The 24,084-nt window shown below is 52.4% G+C and overlaps 1 long non-coding RNA gene across 1 annotated transcript; it reads left to right on the top strand.

The window, feature by feature from the left end:
* Nucleotides 1-2,186: 2,186 nt before the first annotated feature.
* Nucleotides 2,187-16,626, top strand: LOC128914642 (uncharacterized). Its single transcript, XR_008468369.1, has 4 exons — nucleotides 2,187-5,373; nucleotides 6,277-6,659; nucleotides 8,944-9,022; nucleotides 15,885-16,626. It is a non-coding gene; the product is annotated as an uncharacterized LOC128914642 (long non-coding RNA).
* Nucleotides 16,627-24,084: the final 7,458 nt, after the last annotated feature.

Below are 24,084 nucleotides of genomic sequence, written 5' to 3'. Positions count from 1 at the left end.
GTGACTTCCCATGAACCGCTGACCCATCATGTGACGGGAGCGGCGGCGGGGATTGCTGCAGTGGGACATGGTATCCCTGGCTCACGGAGCCGCCGCAGTGGGATGCTGTATCCCCCAGTCACAGAGCCGCTGCAGTGGGATGTGGTATCCCCGGCTCACGGAGCCACTGCGGTGGGATGTGGTATCCCCGGCTCACGGAGCCACTGTGGTGGGATGCTGTACCCCCGGCTCACGGAGCTGCTGCAGCGGGATGCTGTACCCCCGGCTCACGGAGCAGCAGCGGGCAGACCCCGGTGCTCAGGTGCCAGCGTGTGCCAGGGCACGGGCAAACCCAGGCACCATTCCTCTGGGAAGGGGCAAACCCTGACACGCTGGAAGAGGGAAGGCAGCAGGCTTACTTACCGCCATCCCCCTCCCCTATGCAGAGATGCTCCGCTGGGGTGGCATGGCCCCTCTCACCAATGCCCACCCTGGCCTTCAGAGTACATTATAAGCCATTTTGCGGGCTATTGGCCAGCAGGGTGGCTACCTGGGCTCCTGTTTGATCAATCCCTTTGCTTAGAGGGAGGTTTTTGCTCAGTCCCCGTGAGCGCAGGACTTACAGCGTGGCTCCAAACCTGCCCTTGCCCTTCCTGAGCTGGAGCCTGTTTACAAAACAGTGGCTGAGGGCTGCTATTTATCCTTACATACACAGTACATTCAGAGTTGCTAAACAGGCAAAGCCAAAATGAAAGTCATCTGAGTTTTTCTTTAATTAGAGTAAGATCCTGATGAATCATGAGGTTCTTTACCTCAAGGATGCACCAAGAATTGACTTTGGCAGCAGATATCAAGGTACAGCAGTCAGCGGAGCTCGCTCGCTGCGTTGACATCTGCTGGAAAGACTTGTTTTTCCCTCCCGAGTCACATGCGAGCTTGTGATCCGATCATGAGATACAAAGGATAACCTTCCAATATTTATTTTTCTCATCTGGAATTTTCAAAGGCGGAGGAAAAGAGCAAAAAGCAGCGTAAGGGGAAAAAAGAAAAAAAGAAAGCCCAACCTCTTGACTCTTTTGGTTGGTGTTGCTCTGGGCGCTGGGCAGGACGCCGGCTCCAGTGCCCGTTGCGTGCCGTGATGGAGAGCATCGGTGTGGGCAGGGCGATCCTGTGGGCATCCTCCCCTCCGGGACGAGCGCACCCCGGTGCAGGCAGAGGCGGGCAGGGGCTGCCCGTCCCAGGGTGACCTGCGCTGGCACGGGGCCGGGGAGAGCCTGTCCTCCCCACCCCGCCGGCGGCTGCCCAGAGCTGGCCCTGTGCCATCCTTCGACTTTAAACTTCACGTTTGATTTTAAATGTTGAAGTAAATTTTATTTTATTTTTTTTTTTAATAGCAATATCCCAATGTAATCAGCGAGGCAGGTGGAGTTGTTTGATACGCGCTCTAGCCCAAAGGTTTATAGTAAGCCCAGCTGCAACATTAAACCAGAATCACCCCCGAATAAAATCCCCCGTACAATCTTTGGGGGAATTTTGCTAGTGCAGCTTGGGCGTGTTTACTTCTGTGAGGTGATGCCTATCAAGCACCAAAAAAAAAAAAAAACCAACCCAGAAAACCATCATGGTGCTGACAGAGGGGCTGTTGGGAAATGAGCGTTCAGGCTGCTGCAGGCTTTGGCGTGCGAGGAGCTCTCGCCGAAGAGCGACCGAGGCAAAGCCATGGGGCAGGGCTGGTTATTTTCCGAGGCGGAGAGGTGTGCGCTGTCGACTGCCCAATTTGAATGAGGAGGTCGCTGCCCACGGTTTGCACGGGTGCGGCGAACCTGCCTGGCGTGTACAGCGGGGTGATACTGGGGAGGGCAGGCTGAGATCAGCTCTGCGTCTGTCTGTCTGTCTGTCGGTCTGTTCGGTGCTGGGAGCAGTTACACAGAGCTGGAAAATGCAGCAGGTCATGGCCGTACTTTCCCAAACCCCATGGCTATGGGATGCCCCTGGGCGCAGGCATGCGCCCAGGGGCATCCCATAGCCATGGGGTTTGGGAAAGTACGGCCATGACCTAGGAAGAGCCAAGGCTGGGATGTCCTCCCAGTGTGGGGTGATGTGGGGTGACCGGCTGGGCATCACCCCCCGGTTACTCAGTCCTTTGCCTCCGGCGCTGCTGAGCGAGTGTGCGCCGGGGTGTCCTGCGGTGCCATGCCGTGCCTCCATGTACTGGTGGGTCCCCTTGCCGGGGGAGTGGGGGGGTCCCTGCACACCACAGGCGGGGACCGGGGAGCCTGCAACTACAGCTGAGCCAGCGAGGAGAGGTTAAAGCAGAAAGGCGCTTGTGGTTTCCTTCGAAACTGAAAGGCCCCATAATATTTCAGGAGGTTGATGGCCTCGGCTGCAGAGCTCTCCGTCCCGGGGCTGTCGGTGTGTGCGGAGCCGGACGGTCCATGGAGGCTGAGCCCCAGGTCCTCGGCGAGTTCGGAAACTCCGTGGCCTTTTGGGAGGGAGGCGTGTAAGCCTCGTACCTTCCCGGCTAAAGCCAACTGGGCTCCCGGCTCTGCCTGTCCGGGAAGGGAGCGGGGGGTTTGCACAGCAGATGGGACCCGACACGGCCCCGGGGAAGGGGGGATGCTCCGGGCAAGGCCAAAGGGGCCATGTCTGTGTGACACTGCGTGTCAGCGCGGGCTGAGGCGTAACAGCCATACCTCCCTTGGAAATGAGTAACTGCGAGGGGGAACGTAAAGAGGTGGATGTCACGCTGGAGGGAGGCAAAGCGAGTTAGGAAAGCGCCGCCTGCAAAAGCAGGGAGCCCAGCCGCAGCCTGGCCACGGCTATTTCGGTGCCGAGAGAGGGCTGAGCGCAGAGGTATTGCCAGTAAAAACACCCGCTGGTGTCAAGCGGGGAGGCGGGATGGAGGGGCACAGTGGAAAGACAGCCCGGCTAACAGGGAGGGGATGAAGGGACGGCGTCTGCGGGGTGGCTTCAACGCGGTGAATGGCGTTTTGACTGTGGTAGGAAGGTAGAATTCCATGTTTTGGGGAGGCTGGCTAAATGATGGGCTGGCAGTGAGAAGTGGATGAAATCCGTCTTGTGAGGCCCCTACGTCTTTGCCAGGACCACGGCACTCGTGAGGGAGGCTTTGGGTAGCTGGGACCTGATATATGGTCCCTAGACTCAAAACTGGGGAAGCGTAAACAGGAGATGATTTTAAATTAAAACCAAAGCAATCCATAATAAAACGCTGTCTCTAGTAAGCAGAATTATTACTGATTTCAAGTTTTGAGAAGTTTTGAAACTGTCCAAATTGTGTGTCTCCTGCCATTACATGGGCTTTACTTTGCAGTGTCCTAACCCACCCTCCCATCTCCCCACTTAGTGCAAAGAACAGGGGTTTTTGTTCCAAAAAGCAAACTGTTCCCTTTCCGTAGGCAATTATTTCAGTGGCCTCTGCAGCAGCATTAGCCAGAGATCGTTATGGGCACTGTGACAGGTGAACGAGGGGGTAGGTGCGCAGTTATCGGTGATCCGTGCAGGAGAGCACCATACCTGCCCCTGACTGGTGGGAATTTGGAAGGAGTTTGGGTTTTCTGGACCTGGCTGACCTGTCTGCGTACCCCCGGGGCATCTCTGAGTGCTGCGGTTTCCCGGTTCGCTGGCCCTTTGCCCGCCCCTAACAAAATTAGAGCAGGCCTGACCCGGAAAGCTGAATGCAGAAGTGATCAATAGTGATGGGTAATTGGTCGGCAGCGCTGCCTGGAGGCTCTCGGCATCTTAGTCCCAAAAGAAATAAATACATTCAGAAAAACTGTAGGCAGCGTGGCTCTGGTGGCTGGGGCATGGGCTAGAGGGGGTTCGGCCTGCGGTCCAAGAGGGCTGAGTTGTCCATGCCTCATCCCTGGTGAATGGCCTGGGTCCTTCTGGTCTCCCTGCCTGGTGATGGTGCGTCTCCAGGAGGTTTTGCTGTGCAAGGTGTTTGTTCCACAGTGGCGGAACCTCGGCCGGGGGGAGGTGCTGCAGGAGGGGGACACGGTCACAGCTCTGGGTGCCACCACCCCATGTCGGTGCCTGGGAGAGGAGACGCATCTGCTCATCCCTGAGTGCGGTGTAGACACTTGCTGCTGGAGGAGAAACCAGTCCCTGTTTTTAGGGAAATAAACAAATCCCAAAGAACATCCTTTTGCAGCAGCCCCCTCCCGCCTGCTCGTGTCCCTGGAGGACAACGAGGGCTTTGTAACTGCCCAGGGCTCTCGGGAACTGAAACAACCTCAGTATGAGCTCAGCGGCTGTAAATCAGCGGGCTCCACCGGGTGCTAGTGCTGGGTAAATTTAGTGCTGATTGCTTTGATCTGAAATGCTTTTATTTCATACCCTCTACAGAGATAGACACAAGGTCAGACTAATGGCTGATATGTGAAAAACATATGTGGCCTTTATTGATTTTTGCAGTGATTAATGATTCAAAGGGAGGGCCGGTGATTCATGCACCCACGAACGGTGCCTGGGAATGAGCAACACCGACCGAGGTGGCCTTTTAACTCCAGCATCCATCCTGCCTCCCACTGCTCAGGGGTACCGGCGCCGCTCTCACGGGTGTCCTTGCACCGGGCACAAACCCCTTTGTACGCACAGCCACAGTGGAGTTCTTGCTTTTGCTGTCCGTTTTGGAATGGGGATAGAAAGAACTGGACCTAAACCCTTTCTGTAGTTTGTTGACAAAGCCTCTTGAAGCTTTCCTGCTTGTCCAAGAGGAGAGTCCTTCAGAAGGGTACGGCACAGCCCCGGCTGCCGTCGGGAGGTGTCGTGGCAGAGCGCATCCCCCAGCTTCAGCCCTTTGCTCACCACCCTGTGATCTCTCAACAAAGGGGCTTCAAAGCTGTGTGCTGCGATTAGCCTTGCAGGCCATGGTTTTTGAAATGCTTCTCCACCCCCGTGAGCATGTGTGGCTCCCTGGAGGCTGCTGAGCCATTGCCGTGGGGTGGGCGCTCTACCCCCACCCCATCCCAGCCCACCCCATGGGTTTGCTCTGTGCCACAGATGCATCTGGAAACTGCATGGGGAAGTCATGCTAATTTTGGAGGGGGAAACCAGGCCCTGTTTGAAGGCTCTGGGTGGTGGTTACGCAACTTTCCTATCTGCTATTTGAGAAAACTTCCCCCTCCTGGCTGTTTTAGCCTTGTGACTATGACTAAAGTCATCGTGTTGCCACCAAGGCTCCTTCTGCTCACTGCTTTGACACTGGCTGTCTCGCTGAAGGGGCCAGAGACCTGCTACATCTCGCTGCGCTTTGGGTTCCACTTGTTGCCAGCTCTACTGCTTTTCTTTCTTTTCTCTCTTGCAGTTGCTGATGGCTAAAGGCAAAGGCGTGTTCTCCCTTGGGCGATGTCATGGAGGAGGCGATGCTTTGCTGTAAGAGCCATTGCTCGGTGGTCACCCTCCTGGGGCCATGCATCCACCACCCCCCCCGGGTGGTGAGCGTGGAGGCGCAGGCAGCAGCACAGGGTTAAATGCAGCACATTTGCCGGGGAGGGGGAGCGAGGCGGGAGGGGGGAACACCACCACGGTGGGGGTTTCTTCAGCTTTGCTCCATGTGGATGGGTTTGAGGGGTACCCACGTGCGTGTGTGTCTGGGTGTGCGTGCGTGTGTGTGTGTGTGTGAGTAGCTCGTCACTCAGCTGCGTGACCAAGGGGGACAACAAAGGATGATGTATGGTGGTGCCAAACTCCAGTTCCCGGGGGAGCCTGGGTTCCTCTTTGTGGTAGCCGTGGTATGGGAGCACAAACACGAGCGCAGGTGAAGGTCGACAGGCAGAGGTTGAGTTTGGGCTGTGTGGATGCCAGTGTGCACAAACCCGTTCAGCCACACGCAGGGAGATGTAAGGCCATCAGCAGCTTGCTCGGAGGCACCGGCTCCCTTTCCGTCTGCAGCAGGCCCCATAGAGATCTTTCGAACGTGCCGAGGAGGCGAGCGCAGATGCTGACTGGCCCCATGTGCCTGACCCTGGCTACGGGTGACAGTCCCGGCGCGGTCTCTGTCCCCATCCAGCAGCAGCCAAGGGCTGTCGCCTCCCTCCAAGGGATGCTTTGGGGACACAGGGTGTTGGCCCACGGCAGGAGAGGGCGGGAAGCATGACTGGGAGGCATGCGGAGAGACACTGCGTGCTCCCAAATTAGCCGCCAGGCCAGGTTGGTTTTCCTGTTTACTCCCTAAGTGGAAAATAGGAAGAGAGTAAAAAACCGCATCCCCTTGGCTATAAAAAGATCTTGCTGTGTGGGCACAGGAATTTTACCTTCTTTTCTTTTTTCTTCCAGCCTAGCAGAGCCTCGGTGGCGCCAGGTGTGCGGCGTGGGCTGCAGCGACAGTACTGCAAATAAAGGGGGATGCCGGGAAGAGCCGCTCCGCTGTAGGAGATATTTCTTCTTGGACGGACAACTGGACCCATTCACCAACCTGCTGGTGAACAGCTGTATCGGGGGGTCGTAAAGCATGAGGGTCACGGAGGAGACATGCAGGGTCACAGAGGAGACGACAGGGTGTGTGCTGGGGACACGAAGCCCCCCCCGTGTGTACCCAGCACTGACCCAGCCGGGGTGCGAGGCAGCTGAGGGCCGCTCTCAGCTCCAACAAGCAGGACAAAAGGTGAAGAAAACACACCATCCCTGCAGCGTTTTCATGGGCAGATTGCAATAAAAAGGTGAGCTGTGTGGGTTTGGCCAACAGGAGCAAGGGGTCGGAGCAGATAAGATACTGCCACGATGAAAAACTGGCCGGGCTGCGTTTCGGGTTTACAGCATCAGGATGAGTTACTGAGATTCTGGACTCTGCAAGCCCAGGGAGGTTGCTAAACCTTGTTTGCCTCAGATTGTTTGTCCAAAGATACTGAGAGATGAACTCTTTTTCTTTCCTTCGTAATTGGCCATAATCTTATCTGAAGCCTCCAAAGTGTCCCAGAGATTCCTCAAGGCGATAACAACCAAACAAAAAAAAAAAAAAAAGAAGTCCAAGAGCATTTATTTCTGAGGCTTGAGACTGGGGAATAGCACAAGTTTCTTGGGCAGCTTTGGTCACCCTTCTTTGTCACAAAGAGAAGGAGAGGACAGCCAGAGCTGCCAAGGTCTTGCTTAGGTAGCGACTGAGCTTTCTTGCCTCCTTGTTCCTCTGGATAACTGAAGCTGTTTTGAGGAGGAGAGCATCAAAGGTGATTTAGCTAACTATGAAAAAATACTGAACGAGAGCAGGAGGCTACAGCAGCCCATGTCTCAGGCACCCGGCTGCCTCGGCCAGGGTGGTTTCACCGTCTCCTACCAAAGGGTATTTTTGGTGTGTTTGTTGTGGGCCTGTGGACACCCTTCAGGCAAGAGGCTTTCTCGTGGATTCAGTGGTGGTTTCAAGGTACTTTTTGCTCTGTGGGGTTTGTGGCTTCTCACTCACCAGAGGAGCCTCTAATAATCTCACTATGGACTTTGAAAAATATGTGCAATTGTAAAAAAGATCCCCCAAACATAGTATTTCCTTGAAAATTCAGTTCAGTGTCTGTGTGCCTGACTGGTCTTAGCTGGTCTTGACAGAAAAGATTTTACAGACCCTGGAGCTCTTTGCTGGGGTCTGTTTCTGCCGGTGCCACCTGTAGTTGTCCGTTTGAAGCAGTTGAGTGTTATTTGTGATGTTGCCTCCACAGCACAAGGGTTCCCCCGCACGGTCAGGGCTGTGTGGGCTCGCTGGCAAGTGGGGATATTGATTGCACGAGGGCTGGTGGTCCACAGCAGACCTGGTGGGTTGTAGGTGGCTTTGTCCACGCTGCATGTCTCACCTCCAGCAGGGGAGCAGGTCCTATGCTGAACCCATCGCTGAAGCTGTCTGCTGGGGCGGGGTTGTGGGCACCAGAATGGCAGAATGGACGCACCATCCCAGCAGGACTCATACTGGGCCCTGCTGGGGGCGTTCGCACTCAGGGGTCTTTGTTCATAAATTGGATGAGCCCTGTTAGTTCCATGAGGGTCCACCACGCCCCCCCAGAGGGCTGGTCCGACCGTCACAGCCCATCCTGACTCTGTCTTAGCTTCAGCTGTGATTTTTGTATTGTCCATAGCAAAACATCTACTGCGCGTCCAGTGAGCCCAGCCCTGGAGCCGGGACCTGGATTTGGTATTAATTGTGGTGGCTTCATCCAGGTCATGGATTAAAAATGTGAAATTTTTGAAGGGGGAAGGAGAAAATTCTTCTCTGACAAAGCTTCTACTTGGTGCTGGTTCATGACTTAGAATTTGTTTTCAGACCTACGAGTTGGCCGGGTTTTGCCCCAGCTGTTACGCGCTGTATTACCTGGTGCATTATTCTGGTTCTCAGTCAAAATATAAAGTCAAGTAAGACAAGTACCAATGTCTAAGCATCCCATATCAGCACCACAGCAAGTTACTGTGACCAGATCTGTTTTCTGCCAGCCTTTCTCGATTAGCAGAAAAAAACAATTTAAGGGAGGGGAACTGAATTAATCAGCCTGTGCCTGGGCTCCGGGTCAGGGTGACTTGCCTCTGTCATTATCCTGTTTATTGTTCAGCCCGCAGAAGAGAAGGCTCCAGGGAGACCTTATTGCAGTCTTTCAATATATAAAGGGGGTTTACAAGAAAGGTGGAGTGGGACTTTTTGCCAAGACCTGTGCCAAGGCCAAGGCCTGCCCAGGGCAAGGGGCAATGGTTTTAAACTGAAAGAGGGTAGGTTTAGATTTGATATTACGAACTAATTTTTTACGATGAGGTTGGTGAGGCCCAGGTTGCCCAGAGAAGCTGTGGCTGCCCCATCCCTGCAGGTGTTCAAGGCCAGGCTGGATGGGGCTTTGAGTGACCTGGTCTAGTGGGAGGTGTCCCTGCCCAGGGCAGGGGGGTTGGAACTAGACGATCTTCGAGGGTCCCTTCCAACTCCAAACATTCTATGATTCTGTGATACTCTTTCAAAATACTGGCATCTTACTTGTCTTTCAGATGAGTCCCTCAGCAGCTGGAGTGAGGGCAGGACACACGCCGCTCCCCGTGCCAGTGCGGATGTCCTCAATTAGTCCAGGTACAATGTATATTTTAGAAGCCAAGAAAGTGGATGCAAAGGATACATAAATGTTGGGTTCTGAGCAAAGCAAACTAACAGGAGAAATGAGCAGTTCTCTACCCTGCTGTAAGGATTTTATTAATACAAGCCAGTTCACAGGCAGTAAGGACATTCTGTCAAAGCAAATTGATTTTTTTTCTACTGTTTTGCTCACCTGCAGCGAAGCTCTTCCCTGGCTACCGAGTGTGCCCTTTGCCTTGCCGCGCCCCTCCGGGGCTCAGTGTCCCCCCTGGCCTGCCTGCGGGGTTTTGCCTGCTGCAGAGCCACAGCTGTGCCCCCGCGGGACCACGGCCATCCACACCACAGGTCATCTCTGTGGACGCAGCACGGGTCACCTCTGTGGCCAAAACCCAGGCACGGGCCCCGGAAGAGGCAAGGCAGCTGTGGGAGGCGGCTGGTGGCTGGGCACGGGTGGCAGTGCTTGCCTTGGGCCACGGGAGCGCAGGGGACAGGCATGGTGGAGTTAAAGCCTTAGCCTGACTCTGCTGAAACCCCCTGCTGCACTGTTTGTGTGCACAGGCTGCCCCAGTTCGCCTGGGGTTTACCACACATTTCCATCGTGCTTGCAAAATGCTGTTATCATAAATTGCAAAAAAAACCACCCTCATCCTCATCCGATCAGAGTGAAACCAGCGTGTCTCTGCACAACGTCTCCGGCGTGTCCGGTCTGATGAGTGCTCTGCGGGGCACAGGGTTATGGCTCAGAGATGCTTCGCTTTGCTGCTTTGGGATTTTTTTTTTTTCTTTTTTCATTTCAGACTCCTTGGCTTGCGAAAGCAACCACTGCAGCCAAGCTACTTGCTGCCTTAGCTACTGGCCACGACTTGACTTTTTTTCCAAGGGCTGGTGTGGCCTTTCCCCATGCAAACGTGCAGCAGTGAAGCTGGGGGTGTCGGGGAGCCTGTGCTGCTCCTGAGCTGGGGCTCCGGGCTGCCACCGAACCCTGCTGAGCAGAGGCACGGCTGGAGCTGGCAGAGAAGCCCATCGCAGCCTCTCCCCTCCCCGTCCCACAGGGCGAGCAGCACCTTGCTCAGGGTCACCCTGTCCCACCGGGGCCACACGAGCAGGGCACCCACTGTGGGCACCGCCAGTGCCTGTGTGTCACCCCGATAGCTCCCTCTGCCACGATAGCTCCTTCTGCCCCGATAGCTCCTTCTGTCCCAGCCCCCATCTCCATGATGGGACGAGGGTGCGGGTGAATGCACGGGTCCAGCAGGCAGGCAGTCTGGGAGGCTTCGGGCAATTTCCAGGAGCAAAGCCACTGTTTAAAATAATATGTTTCATCATTAATAATGGAAATGGCCTCAAGTTGTGCCAGGGGAGGTTTAGATTGGATATTGGGAGAAAATTTCTTCACTGGAAGGGTTGTCAAGCCTTGGGATGGGAAGTGGTGGAATCACCACCCCTGGACGTATTTAAAAGACAGGTAGACGTGGTGCTGAGGGATGTGGTTCAGTGGTGGTTTTGGCAGTGCTAAGTTAACGGTTGGGCTCGATGATCTTAAAGGTCCCCTCCAACCATATGATTTTATGATTCTAATACAAATCCCGGAGGCTATTTAACCTGTGTGAGACACAAGCTGGAGGCACCGCGTGGCTTACCACCCATGACAGACTACAGGTGTGTGCTGCTGGGTTATGGTATGGCTGAGGTGGAGGGTGCCATCTGCAAAATCTTGGGGAGCACTGCAGATTTCTTTCACTGGAGTTTATCAAGCATCTTTGGCTGTAAATGAGCCGAGCGGAGCTTAGCCCCCTCCAGCGCCAGCAGCCCTCCTGGGTGAGCTGCCGGGGGGGCTCTGCGGGAGGCTGGGCAGCAGGTCAGGGCCGGGGAGAGGAAAGCCCAGGTAACATGCCCAAGAAGTCAGGGCTTCTTGCAAGATGCTGTAGCAAACTGCAGCCCCAAGTTACAGCCACGAGGGCCACAGCTCCCCGCCTTCAAAGGCCAGGTCATACGGTGGGATCATATGGTGGGATCATATGGTGCATCTTACATCAGTAATCAAGTGACTCTGAAAATCAGGACATGAAAGTGCTTTGGCAATGCCAAAAGTAAAACATAAGGAAAAAAAAATCCCCTCCCCTTACTCCATTAAAGTTCAATATTGCACAGATGATCTGAAATTTTTTTGAAGGGCTAAAGGCTGACTGTGTGACACAAGTATTTTACATCAGGTACAGGGATCTTCTGTTTCTGAAATAGATGAGACGCTTCACAGGGTAATCTTTGGACTTTCCAGACAAGAGATAACGGCAGAAACCTGATATTGTTGGAGGCTGGCTGTAGGAAATGCAATTGCTAGTGGCTAGTCTTGATGTTCTGCTGAGCTTTGTAGTTAAAAGTAGGTGTTTTATCATGATGGGTGAAGGGAAACTGAACTTTAAAGGCTTGCCTTGCTGTAGCAGGAGGCCTCCAGGTGGATGTCCAGCTTGGCTCCAGCCCAGGTCGCGGTGCTGGGCAGAGGCTGTGGTGGTCCCACCCCCTCTCAAATTCTTAGTTTTGCAGCTTTTCCTTTTTGCTGGTTCAAAGCTCTTCTCATCCACTTGCAGGGAGTTAATTTTCCGAAGGCCTCTAGTGCTTTGCCTGGATGCCTTTGGCACTACCCGTGCAGGCGTGAGGGGCTGCCATTTTTGCTTTGTCCTGCAGGACGGAGCCCGCCCGGGTGTGCGAGCCACAGGAGGCTTTCTGGGGTGTTGGTCTCAGCAAAGCCAGGCTTCACCCTGCTGCCGGGTCTGCAGTGGCTGGGGTGTCTGGGGCTCCTGACTGGGCTTGCGGGTACACACCACACAGGGCAGGAGCAAACCAGCACTGCCCTGACACAATTAGCGTTTCTAAATGAGCACTGGGCTAATTGTCGAGGCTCATATTTCCATTCCCACCTGTCACCTATGTCAGCTCACTTCTCGGCGACACCAGAGAATAACTAAATGAGGACGGTATTTTGTTTGGCGTTACACAGCCAGCCGAAACAGCAGCTGAGTGTCTGCTTTACACGGCTTTGAACACCTCCGCTCCTGGCGGAGCTCCCCAGGCGTGGGCGTGAACCGGATCCCTCGGGATCGGGCTCCACAGATGTATGGCTTCCTGTGGGCTGTGGCCACCACCCACCTCTCCATCCCTGCCTCCCTCCGTCCCTGTCTCCCTCCATCCCTCCATTCCTGCCTCCCTCCATTCCTCCATCCCTGCCTCCCTCCGTCCCTGTCTCCCTCCATCCCTCCATCCCTGCCTCCCTCCATCCCTGCCTCCTTCCGTCCCTCCATCCCTGTCTCCCTCCCTCAGTCCCCACCTCCCTCCATCCCCGCCTTCCTCGGTCCCTGCCTCCCTCCATCCCTGCCTCCCTCCTCCCCTTCCTCTCTCCCTCCCTCCCCCGGGCCCGCAGCCGCCCCCGCAGGGGCTCTGGCGGCTGCGGGCCCCCTCACCCCGCGGTGGCTGCAGGGGTGCGCTGCTGCCGGAGAGCAGGAGACACCTTCCCCAGGCTGCCTGGCCTGAAGAGGTGAGATAAACAGCATGAGCTGTGTGTAGAAACCATTCGCATATACTTACGCACATAATTTATATAGATATACACACATATATATGTGATATACACATGTAAATATATGTGTATATACACACATAAACTCTATACATATCACAGAATCACAGAATGGTTCGGGTTGGAAGGGACCTTAAAGCTCATCTAAGTTCCAACCCCCTGCCCTGGGCAGGGACACCTCCCACTAGACCAGGCTGCTCCAAGCCCCATCCAGCCTGGCCTTGAACACCTCCAGGGATGGGGCAGCCACAGCTTCTCTGGGCAACCTGGGCCAGTGTCTCACCACCCTCACGGGAAAGAATTTGTTCCTGATATCCAATCTAAATCTACCCTCTTCCACCTTGAAACCGTTGCCCCGTGTCCTATCTTTACACTCCCTGATAAAGAGTCCCTCCCCATCCTTCCTGTAGGCTCCCCCATGCACGCATATACACACATACAGGTATACATATAAGTGTATATATGCACACATACATACATACGTTTATATGTATACGGTATATATAGTGAATATATGTATTCAATTTACATGGGCATGTACATGTATATAATTTTGTAAAATGTAACATTCCAATATTTGAAAATTGTAATATTCCAACCCAAGGTACTGCGTGGCTCTGTGCGGGCAGGGCTGTGCTGCAGGGTGGCCGTTCCTGCCTTGCCCGGGGGGTGTCACTGTTGGCTCTCACAATCCCCGCAGCCGGAGCCGGAGCCGGAGCCGGGAGGAGCAGCAGCTCCTGGGACGAGACCCGCGGCATTCCAGGGCCAAAATCGGCATTTCCACAGCTTCCGAGCTGTGAAAGGGATGCACAAGTGCCGGGGCATCCCTGAACATGTGCCCTTCATTCGGGCCATTCTGGGAGGGGACCATCAATGGCCAGGAAAGCCGGGCCAAAGAGTTACACTTGCATACTGGCAGTAGGACACTACGCACTGTAAAGGACAGGAAGAAGATACGGATGCTTAATACAACAATCTCGATTTATACAAGTGTTTTCTCAACTCTAGAGAGCTGAGAAACCCTTCTTGTTCAGGTCTCTCCATGGTGAAATCTGGATTTTTTGAGAAGGTATCAGGATGGACATGATAGACTCACAGAATCATAGAATTGCCCAGGCTGGAAGGGACCTTTCAGATCATCTAGTCCAACCATCAACCGAACTCTGACAAAATACATCACTAAACCATATCTCTAAGCACTATGTCTACATGGCTTTTAGGTACCTCCAGGGATGGTGCCTCAACCATTTCCCTGGACAGACTGTTCCAATGTTTGATAACCCTTTCAGTGTAAAAATTTTTCCTAATATCCAATCTAAACCTCCCTTGGCACAACGTGAGGCTGTTTCCTCATGTCCTATCGCTTTTTACTCGGGAGAAAAGACCCACCCCCACCTGGCTACACCCTCCGTTCAGGTAGTTGTAGAGAGCGAGAAGGTCTCCCCTCAGTCTCCTTTTCAAGTATGGCTTTTAAAAGATTCATACAAATGGTTCACAAGGTGATGGTTTAGGTCGGTTTGTGTTCTGCAGCATTGTCTTGGTGAAAAATCGTAATAAATGACTGGTTTTGATCTCATTCGAACTGAAACAAACTGAAAAAGCCCCAGCCCTATGTAGCACAACCCAGCAGCCGTGGATTTATGCCTAGTGCTAATTTTGCAGCGCTGTGCAAGCCTAGAGAGACCAAAGGGGGGAAAAGCTGCTTGAGCTCCTTGAAGCGCAGAGGCTGGCGCGGGGGGTGAGGAGCCCCAGCATCACCCCTTGTTAGCAAAATCCCCACCAAACGCCAACCCTCCCCATCACGTCGGCTACCACTGGCTGCCTGAGAACCAGCTGATCTTTGCATGCCTCGGCCTTTCCCAACACATCCTGGTTCACAAGTTCAGCGGCTTCAAAGTTGCATCTGATCATTAACCCTGAAAGATCAGAGATTACTGCAGAGTTTAACCGGCGTGTTTGAGATGGCTGAGAGGCACAAAGTTCAGGCACAAATCTGTGCCCAAATCCAGAGACAATCTTCCCAAAGTTCAAGAGGCCGGTACAGACTTGAGGGTTTCGGTTCAGCGGTGCGATGCCTGGGCATCGTGTAGGTTTCTGCCTTCATTCCTTTTTAAAGCTGTTTTTGCTTTTCGCGCAGCTGCTGTTTCAAAAGTGACGGTGAGGTTTGGGTGCTTCTGGCCGTGCCATCTGTGGTGAGCGTGGCTGTGCTTGCAGATCCCGGGGGCTTCAGCCACAGAGACGAGAGAGTCCAAGCAAAAGCCCTGCAAGTCAGGTCTTCATTTATGCCAGAGACTTTGCTAGAAAGTTACTCTTTTGCTCATTTTCTCTGTCACTTTTATTCCTGGTAGGACAGGTACAGAAGCAAGTGCTGTTTGTAACCATGTTATACACAAAAGAACCCAGAGAAGACAGAGCCCCATCTATCGTGGGTAGTTTTCTTTACAGTTGGTTGTTATTTTCCATGAGATGGATTTCAGTATAAGAACCACAGGGAAACTTAGGTTGGAAGATGCCTCCTCTGGCCATCTGGTCCTCACTCTTGCTCAATGTGGGTCCAGCTCCATTGGGCTGCTCAGCGGCAACGAGCCCCCTGGGCCTGCGCAGTGAGAACCACGGCACTGCGGGAGAGATTTCGGAAGGATCTGAATGAGCACCGAGGAGCAAAGACTCATATTCTCCTTGATGGGATTTAATTTTAATTATAGAATCATAGAATGGTTTGGGTTGGAAAGGACCTTAAAGATCATCCGGTTCCAACCCCCTGCCCTGGGCAGGGACACCTCCCACTAGACCAGGCTGCTCAAGGCCTTATCCAGCCTGGCCTTGAACACCTCCAGGGATGGGGCAGCCACAACTTCTCCGGGAAACCTGTTCCACTGCCTCACCACCCTCACAGTAAAGACTTTCTTCCTAATATCTAGCCTAAATCTATCTAATCTTAATGCAACTCATTAGTCTTCAGGGTGGAAGTCCTGAACCTGATGGTGCCAAAAGGATTAATTTAAATATAATTCCTCAGGTAAAGCCCCAGAGAATGGGAGGTGACGGTCACGCAGTTAAGGAGGCCCATGAACACAGCCCCATCTGTAACGCCAGCTCCAGCCGTGGGTAGAGCTCCAGCCCCAGATGCCCCAGGGCAAACTGGTGAAGGGCCAAACCCTTCAAGCCCTGCTGGTGTTGATGCTCCTGGAAGTCAGGAAGGGGTCTGATCGTCCAGGAAAAAAAAAATACCAAAACAGCCAGAGTCAAGCACGAGCTGAGGTTGTTGCTGTTCTTGTTTTTCAGCCGCTTAAATTGCTGCTACTCGGCAGACTGGGAGCGCAGGTGCTCTGCTGGGAGCTGATGGAAGCACCGGCTGAGCTGGTCGAGGGTGAGCAGTGCTGCTTGGTGAGCAAGAGACCGTCTCGTCTGCAAATCACAGCACCACCTCCTGCATCCTTCGCCCCTGAGCTGGGGATGGGGGGACGGAGCGTGGCCGGCTGCCAGCCAGGCTGCCATCGGGGGAGCGTGGTGGCCAGCCTCCCACCTTGCCAGATACGAAGCGTGAGGGCATAGCTCCATTTCGTCTTCTGTCTTTCATCTCCTGAAGCTGTCCCATGCTGCCTGAGTGGGCTGGCATGTTTTCAGCCTGGAAAACCAGATGTTGCCAAATTTCCAGTGGCTGTTCCTGGTGCTGGATGCTGTTACTTTAACAGAAGTATGCATGTCATGCCTCTTGCAAAAACAGATAGGATTTACTGCCTTAACCAGGGGCAGCTCTGTTTTCAGCTGCCTTCCCGACAGAGATGTCTATCTAGCGCAGAAACGTTGCTGTCAGCTTTCCACGAGCGTGAATTCAGCAGCAGCCTCCATACCAACACGTGGTCCTCTCCCAGCCACTTGCTACCTGGCCACCAAGCAGCTGCTCCATTTGTGCCTGCGAAAATACTCGCCTGAATATTTTTGCTGGTAAAAATGACTTGTTTTTTTTTTTTTTTTTTTCCATCTGCAATTTTAGACGTTAAACGCAGAGTTTAGTCACGGGCTTTGTGCTTCCTACCTGGCTGCAAACACTGCAAAGGCTATATAGATATAGATGTAAATATAGATATAGATAGATATATTTTTAAATATGCATACATATATGTATATAAAATTTTTATGTGTATACAAATGTATATACATACATATATATGTGTGTGTATATATATATACGTACTATATATGTATATATCTGTATAGATATATGTATATATCTTTATACACATGTGTGTGTGTGTGTGTATAAACATTAAATATATATGTAAACACACCCATATACCTATACACATGTGAACAGGTGCAGGTGGAGAGACTGATGGGTAATCTCTGTGGCAAAGTAACAGAAATGCTGGACACCTGGTGATTTCACAGAATGGTAGGGGTTGGAAGGGACTTTCGGAGATCATCTAGTCCAGCCCCCCCAGTGCCAAGCCATGAGTGTAGAGCTTGCAAGAGAGATGTTTGCAGGAGCCCTCAAACCAGCCCCTGCTCACCCTCCAGCAGCCTGCCCTTCTGCAGCAAACGGGTATCCTTTTTTATCCTTTTTTAAGTTGGGAGTATGGAATAGAAGGCTGGGAAGGAGCACAGGAGGAGAAGTGCCCACACCGTGGCCAAACGACAGCCTCTGGCAGAGCCACCGAGACGCCCGAGCCAGAAGGACCGAGGCTTGCCAAGGGCTGCTGCTTGACTTGGCTTAAGTTTTAATGAGCGTGGCTCATAGTCATACATACATCTTCATGCGAAGTGCCCTCTCACCCATCTTCGAACCAGGAAAAATAAGCAAAATTCTTCCAAGCAGCTTTCTTAGTATGTAATTCTTTCATACTGACTGGAAAAAAAAAAAGTGGCACGTTACTAACCATCTTCTCAGAAATATAGCAAAATGGTATGAAGGCAAATGTAGATTTTGTGGGCCAATCACTGTAACTGAAATTTAGTTTCCTTAATGAATTGTTAGTGCAAATCCCAGTAGGAAAAGAGCTTGCTGCAGATTTGCAAACACAATACTTCGGGCTGCCTTTTTTTACCTGATTTTAAAAGTCCCAGAGAAAAATGACAGCCATCGCTGGAAGAGAGAGCAGACATGTACTGCTGGACGCTGGACGCTAAGCAGGCAAGGCTGGAAGATGGGGGATTACACAGAATCACAGAATTTCAGGGGTCAGAGGGGATCTCTGGAGATCACCTAGTCCAGCCCCCCTGCCAAACAGGGTCACCTGGAGCAGGTTGCACAGGAGGGTGGGTTTTTAATACCTCCAGAGAAGGAGACTCCACCACCAGAGAGGGCAGCCTGTTCCAGTGCTCTGCCACCCTCAAAGTAAAGAAGTTTTTCCTCCTGTTCAGTCGGAATTTGCTGTGTTCCAGCCTGTGCCCGTTGCCCCTTGTCCCATCGCTGGGTGCCACTGAAAAGAGCACTGGAAGGCCACAATAGGGTCTCCCCGGAGCCCCTGTACATAATACCTCTACGTTAGTATTGAAAAATTCCCAGCGCAACCAAGGTAGAGAGTTGCAATCGGAGAAATAAATGTACTCCTGTGTATGCTCAGCGCTACAGAGAAACCTCCTGTCCCCGTTCCCACCTCCCCCCCCGGCCCCCAGATGCCAGACAATACACCAAAGCCAGGTCAGGACAAAAACTCGATTTGCTGTTCGTGCAGGGAAGCGCTGGCTCCTGGGCACGGCAGCCCAGCGTGAGGGGACGGTGACCCTTGGCACTGCAGTGTGCTGGCACTGCTGCTGAAACGGGGGGTTCTGCCAGCCCCACGGCCGGCGGCACCAGCGACGTCCTGCAGCCCTGCGGCCATGAGGGTAGGGAGTGAGGAACATGGCAGAACCCCGCAGCTGCAGAGCGGGCGGCACACCAGGGACACCCCCGAGGCGCCTCAGGGGCCGTGCCATCTCAACAGCAAGTAAGTTATATTGCATGTGTAGTAGATAACATCATATATACATATATATAAAATATAACATTATGTTATATGTAATATAACTTTAAATTATGTATTACACATATATATGTATATATAAACATCATATGTGTGTAGCATACACATATATGTATATGGACATGTTCTACATGTATATGTATACATACATTGTAATGTCTGTATATACATACATGCGTATATAAAAATATATCTATACATAATGTGTCTATGTATATGTATATATGTATGTGTATATAGAATCTATTCTGTGTGTACATAGAATCATGTATAGAATATGTATATATACACATATCTATGTGAGTGAGGCTCACTATATATATATATGTGGTGAGGCTCAACCTCGGCCCCCCTCCCTAGGGAAAGTGATTCCCAGCACCTTGGCTCAACAGGCACTAATTTGCACCTGGGTAGAATTAAGGAAGACAATAAAGCCCTGGGGGGTGCAAGTGAAAAAAAATTGGTGCGCAAGTTATCTGTTGCTCCGTTTTACCAGTTAGACAAAAGGGACGGATAACACATATCCGCTCCTGGTTACATGGCTGGTGCTGTCTCAAGAGTTTTGGCTTTTATGACAATGGGACATTCTTTGGTGACTACGGCCTGTTAGAGAGGGATGGGACCCGTCTCTCTAGAAGGGGCAAGGGAACCCTTGGCAGCAGGCTGGACGACTTGGTGAGGCGGGCTTTAAAGCTCATGCGGCTATGCTGTTCTTCACACAACCTTACCTTAGGTAGACACCTCCTATTTAAGGTGTCCAAAGCCTTCCATGTACTTGTGACAGCCACTAATTTAAATTTCAGAAGCCACTGCCCCCATGGCAGGGCTGCTGTGGTGGCCTCAGTGCTGCGAGGCATAAAGCACGCCGTGACCACTTTGCAGGCCTGTTTTTTTGTTTTGTTTTCTTTTCTTTTATCTGTGCATGACTTTATTTAATAACTTTCAGGGGTCAGAAGCACTTGTGCTACAGATGACTGTTGATTTCCAAAAGGCAAGTGGCTGATGGATCGCTGCAGGTCCAGCTCTAGAAGATGCCCAAGTGCTGCTTGACCCAGCATTCTCCACGTGCCCAGCAGAAGCAAGGGCAGCAGAGACAAAGATGAATGGCTTATTTCCCCCATAATACACCACAGAAACAGGCTTTTATGAAAAACAGAGCATAGACTGAGACGGAGAGGGTGACAGTCACTTCTGAAGGTCACACATAATATTTCTTTATGGCAAGTTTGCCTTCCATGAGTGACAAAAGCGGGACAGATCAAGTGTCTTCCAACAGACCTGGATTAAAAATGAAGTCATGTTACTTGGAGAACTGACAGTCCCACCAGCAATAGTAGAGGCTGCTGACAGTTCTGGCTAATAAAAAGCATCTTCCCACGTTGTCAAAAGAGCTTCTCCAGTATGGGCATAAATAAGGTGTTATTTGACTGGAAATGTTAATGGCAAAGAGAGATAAATCATATTGGTCTGGTGTAAAAATACACAGTAGCTGAAAAATGCATTCTTGTTTCTCATATATATGAAAATATGTGTGTGTCTATAAACAAGGTATGCATATATATGCGTATCTCTCTCTCTCTATATATATATATATGTATAATTCTATGCATGTGTTCTGCACATGTCAGTGCTAAAAATACTTAGTAATCAGTCCTTCCCCTAAAAGCAAATGTTTGGTGTGATGCGCTGAAGGCTGTTGTGCAAGATCTGACTAAATATCCTTCCCGTGCATAAGGTTGTAACGTAGCAACCGTTGTTTTCTGCTCAGAAGACGCTATTTTCCAGCTAACTGTGGCTAGCCTTATTAGTGGCTGCTGCCACGGCTCCTGCTGCAGTACTGAGAGGCACAAGGGCTTTCATCAATCACAATCTTGATGAAGCCGGCCATGGGGAAGAGGCATGGCAAAGGAGAGCTCCCCCTTTGATGGCACACACTGTGGTGAGCCTTAAGAGCCTGAAGCTCTTAAGGTGAAGCTGTGGTACTGAGTTTAAGAGCCTGAAGCATTCAGATGTCCTCGCTGTGATGGCAAGCTTCGCCTGGCTACTGACTGGGCTTGTGGCCACGGCTCGGGCAGACCCCGCAGCCTGGGGCTGTGCTGCAAACCCTGAGCTGGAGGCAATCATCTCTTTTACTATGTCATAAGTATATATAAATATATACATACACATGTAGATGTATAGACACACAAATATGCAGATACATCCCTGCGTGCACATGGGGCTGGAGGGGAATTCCAGCTCTCAATGTTCAAAACAACTTTCTTTGCCTAAAGGACCGAAGCAGTTGACCCCACGGGAAGTTATCTGCAGCATCCACAGAGTCACAGAATAGTTAATAATAGAATCGTTTAGGTTGGAAGAGACCTTTAAGATGATCAAGTCCAACCGTTCACCCAGCACTGCCAAGATACCTCTAAACCATGTCCCTCAGCACCACGTCTACGTGTCTTTTAAATACCTCCAGGGATGGGGACTCAGCCTCCAGCTGCTGAGCCTGGACGATCATCACCACCATGGTGCTGCTGGTAGAACCTGGGAGTGTCCCCACCACCTCGGGCGCTGACACTGATGGGAACACCGCGGGAGGCTCCGGCTATCGCTGCTCCAAGGGAATCCCCTGGCAGGGAGGAAGAAGGGAGTTAGACGTGGACAAGTGGCAATCCAAGCGCGTTGGCCGGCAGGCTGGGGACAGGAGGAGGACTGGCCTGTGCCCGCAGGTGCCAGTGCAGCCCCCAGCCCCTGCCCCACCAGCACCACGCAGGCTCCCCCCGCTGCCAGGCTGAGGGCTGATGGAGGCGTCGGGTGCGACGCCAATATAGGGTTATATAAACGTAAAAGCATTTTATATAAGCCTATTTTATCTGCAAATCATTTATATTTAGAACACCTATTTCTACTGGAAACGCTAAAACCATGTTACATAAGAGCTTCTTTAAATCCTTTGGCTTAAGGTTTGGGCAGGGGGAGGGGGTGGGTTAATGCCTGGTGTGTCCAGGCTGCCTTTTTAATCAGAGCCTTCGTGTGCAGCCAAAAAGCTGGGCTTGAGATCCCTCTTGCTTTTGCTCCACGCTGCCCTGACAATAGCAGAATACTTTGCTGCAGGGAAATTTTCCTCTCCCTCAGCGCTGCCTCCGTGTTCGGAAATTTTCCTTTGTAATTGCCAACCCAGCAGAGCCGTCAGCCCAGCGCTGCCGGGCCAAATTCCCGCGTCCCGGCTGTCACAGTGGGCGGGAACGCTGCCAACATCACCTGAGCGGCAGCAGCATCACTCTCAGAAGTCGGGAAAAAAAAGCATTAACTGGAATAGACTATTTAGCAAGATATTATGACTTAACCTTGGCATTCGTACAACGACATTTTCTAATGAACTAATTATTCCCTGAGCCCTCCCCTGAGGGAAAGGCAGGAAAGATGGTGACGATGGCTGTAAGATGGCCATAAAACACATGTACAACTGCACTGGAGGCAGCTGAACCACTTTGGCTGCAGAAGTGGGCCCGAGGGCCAGCTCCCGCTGCCCTCCCGCGGCCGTGAAGAGGTTTCCTTCCTGTCATGTGCCAGAGCAAACCGCTTTACTGCAGGGCTGGGATAAGGCTGCGCGGCATTGCGCTGCTGGGCCTCGGGTGCACACGGGCTCTGTTGGTTACAGCTCTGTCCCGGCGTCACACCGCGGCTCGCGGGGGCAGGCAGTCTCTCCCCACGCAGGCAGGGCTGCTGTGGTGGGCACCGCTGGCACTGCCGGGGCCAACAAGTCCTCAAGCAGCAGTTGGATGCTGGCCCAAACTCAGTTTCCTGGTGTGAGAAAACTCCGAAAACAGAGACATGGAAGCTCCCACCTTGCGGTGATGATGCCGTCCCTGAGACCCCTCTGCCGGCCCAAGGCATGAATGCTACCATGGCAAACGGCACGACTTCAGTAGTAACAAGCTCACCTGATCTTTCCTCCCTTCTGTTCGGTCTGGACCAAACCTCGTGTCTCGTTTTTCCCCCTTCACGTTGTCTCTGAAAGCAAGGGGTCACTCCTTGGCCAAGGAGAAGGGTGGGAGCAGGAAACCGAGGGGCCAGCCGGCATCCCCATCGCAGCCCAGCATCCTCGCTCCCCTCCCCCAGGCCACAGCCCTGTCTCCAAATGGCACCGCTCCCCGGCACCGGCAAACTTTGCCCTCCCGCAGCAGCCACCTTCTCATCCAGACGCTGCCTTTAGTCTCCACCGGCCGCTCCAATTCTCCCTGCGACTGCTCCATATTCAAATGACATGGTTCGTTAGTTTCTATAAATGGCCAGGACATTGCATAGACTTCAGGGACACAGTAAGGGCTATAGCTGTAAATAACTTTTTTCTCCTTACCTTAGGGCTTCTTGTGAGATGACTCAAACTCCAGCATCTCGCAGGAGCCTGGCCTGTCCCAGCCCAGCCAGCACCCTGCTCCGCCGGGCCAAGGCTTCACCGCTCCGTCTTCCCTTTTCCCTGCTCTAAAGTGGAAAAGACAACACAGATATTTTCTTAGGGGAACGGGAGGAAAGCAATTAACATCTCAGCCTGCTGCAAAGCCTTCTCAGACTTGGTTTCCTTCACGAGGAAGCAAGAGTGGATTAAACTAGTTGAAAACGCTCTCATTCCCGAATTTCTGAGATTGCAGCTGGGCGATGGGGCTGGGGAGGTGCATGGCAGCGTGATGGCACCATGCCCCGCTGCCGAATTACTCAAGGGGGTGAGCAGTGAAGTCTCCAGCTTGGTTTTGATAGGTTTTTCCTGAGTATTTGAAGAAGGTGGGGAAGGACCACGGCACCCACGTGCTGCCACTCTGTCCTGGCTGTGGGGTGCCCGTGCCGGGGGGCCGGCGCATCCCCAGCCCCGGGCTGCCTGAGCCCACCTGGCTACTGGGCCACCACCGTGCCAGGGGCTGGGGGCTCGGTGCCAGGCGGCTGCCCTGCCCGCCCCCCAGCCCCCAGCTCCCCACCGACGCACTGCACCGCTCAAATAGCTTAAGCGAATTCTTCTCATACTTCACTTGAGCCAGACGCTGCAAATTGGATTAAAGTGGTGCCTGGAGAGATTTCTAGAGCCAAATATTTAAAACTAACATGAATTCAAACTGTTTTCTGGGCTGCCACAGGGGTGTGTCCCCCCCCCCCGGCTGATGTGCTTGGGACTCCCCAGCTCCCTCTCCATGGGTTTGAAGCCAACTCTCCTGTGACACTGCCCGCAGATGCCAAAATTTATGTCAAAACCTGCTTAAAAATATATCTTTTCATTTCTGCTTGGACAGCAATTGCACTGGGGCTGATTGTTAGAGGAGCTGGGCATCCCCCTGCTCTGGGGAGCTGCCTGGGCTCCTGGGGCGGGCAGGCCGCTAACTCCAGCTAATTATTTAACTTTAAGCAGTCCATCACCTTCTATTATTTCTCACCTGTCATAAAAGTCAAGTGATGCAGCGAACACCTGTGACAGTTCATGGATGAGCATAGCATCTCAACTATTTTATGGACCTGGAAGGCAAACCTGTCTCATTTTTCGA

This window comes from Rissa tridactyla, chromosome 9 (genome assembly GCF_028500815.1).
Source record: "Rissa tridactyla isolate bRisTri1 chromosome 9, bRisTri1.patW.cur.20221130, whole genome shotgun sequence".
Taxonomy (NCBI): Eukaryota; Metazoa; Chordata; class Aves; order Charadriiformes; family Laridae; genus Rissa; species Rissa tridactyla.
The sequence above is the reverse complement of the archived record's forward strand: the minus strand, read 5'-3'. Positions and strand labels throughout refer to the sequence as shown.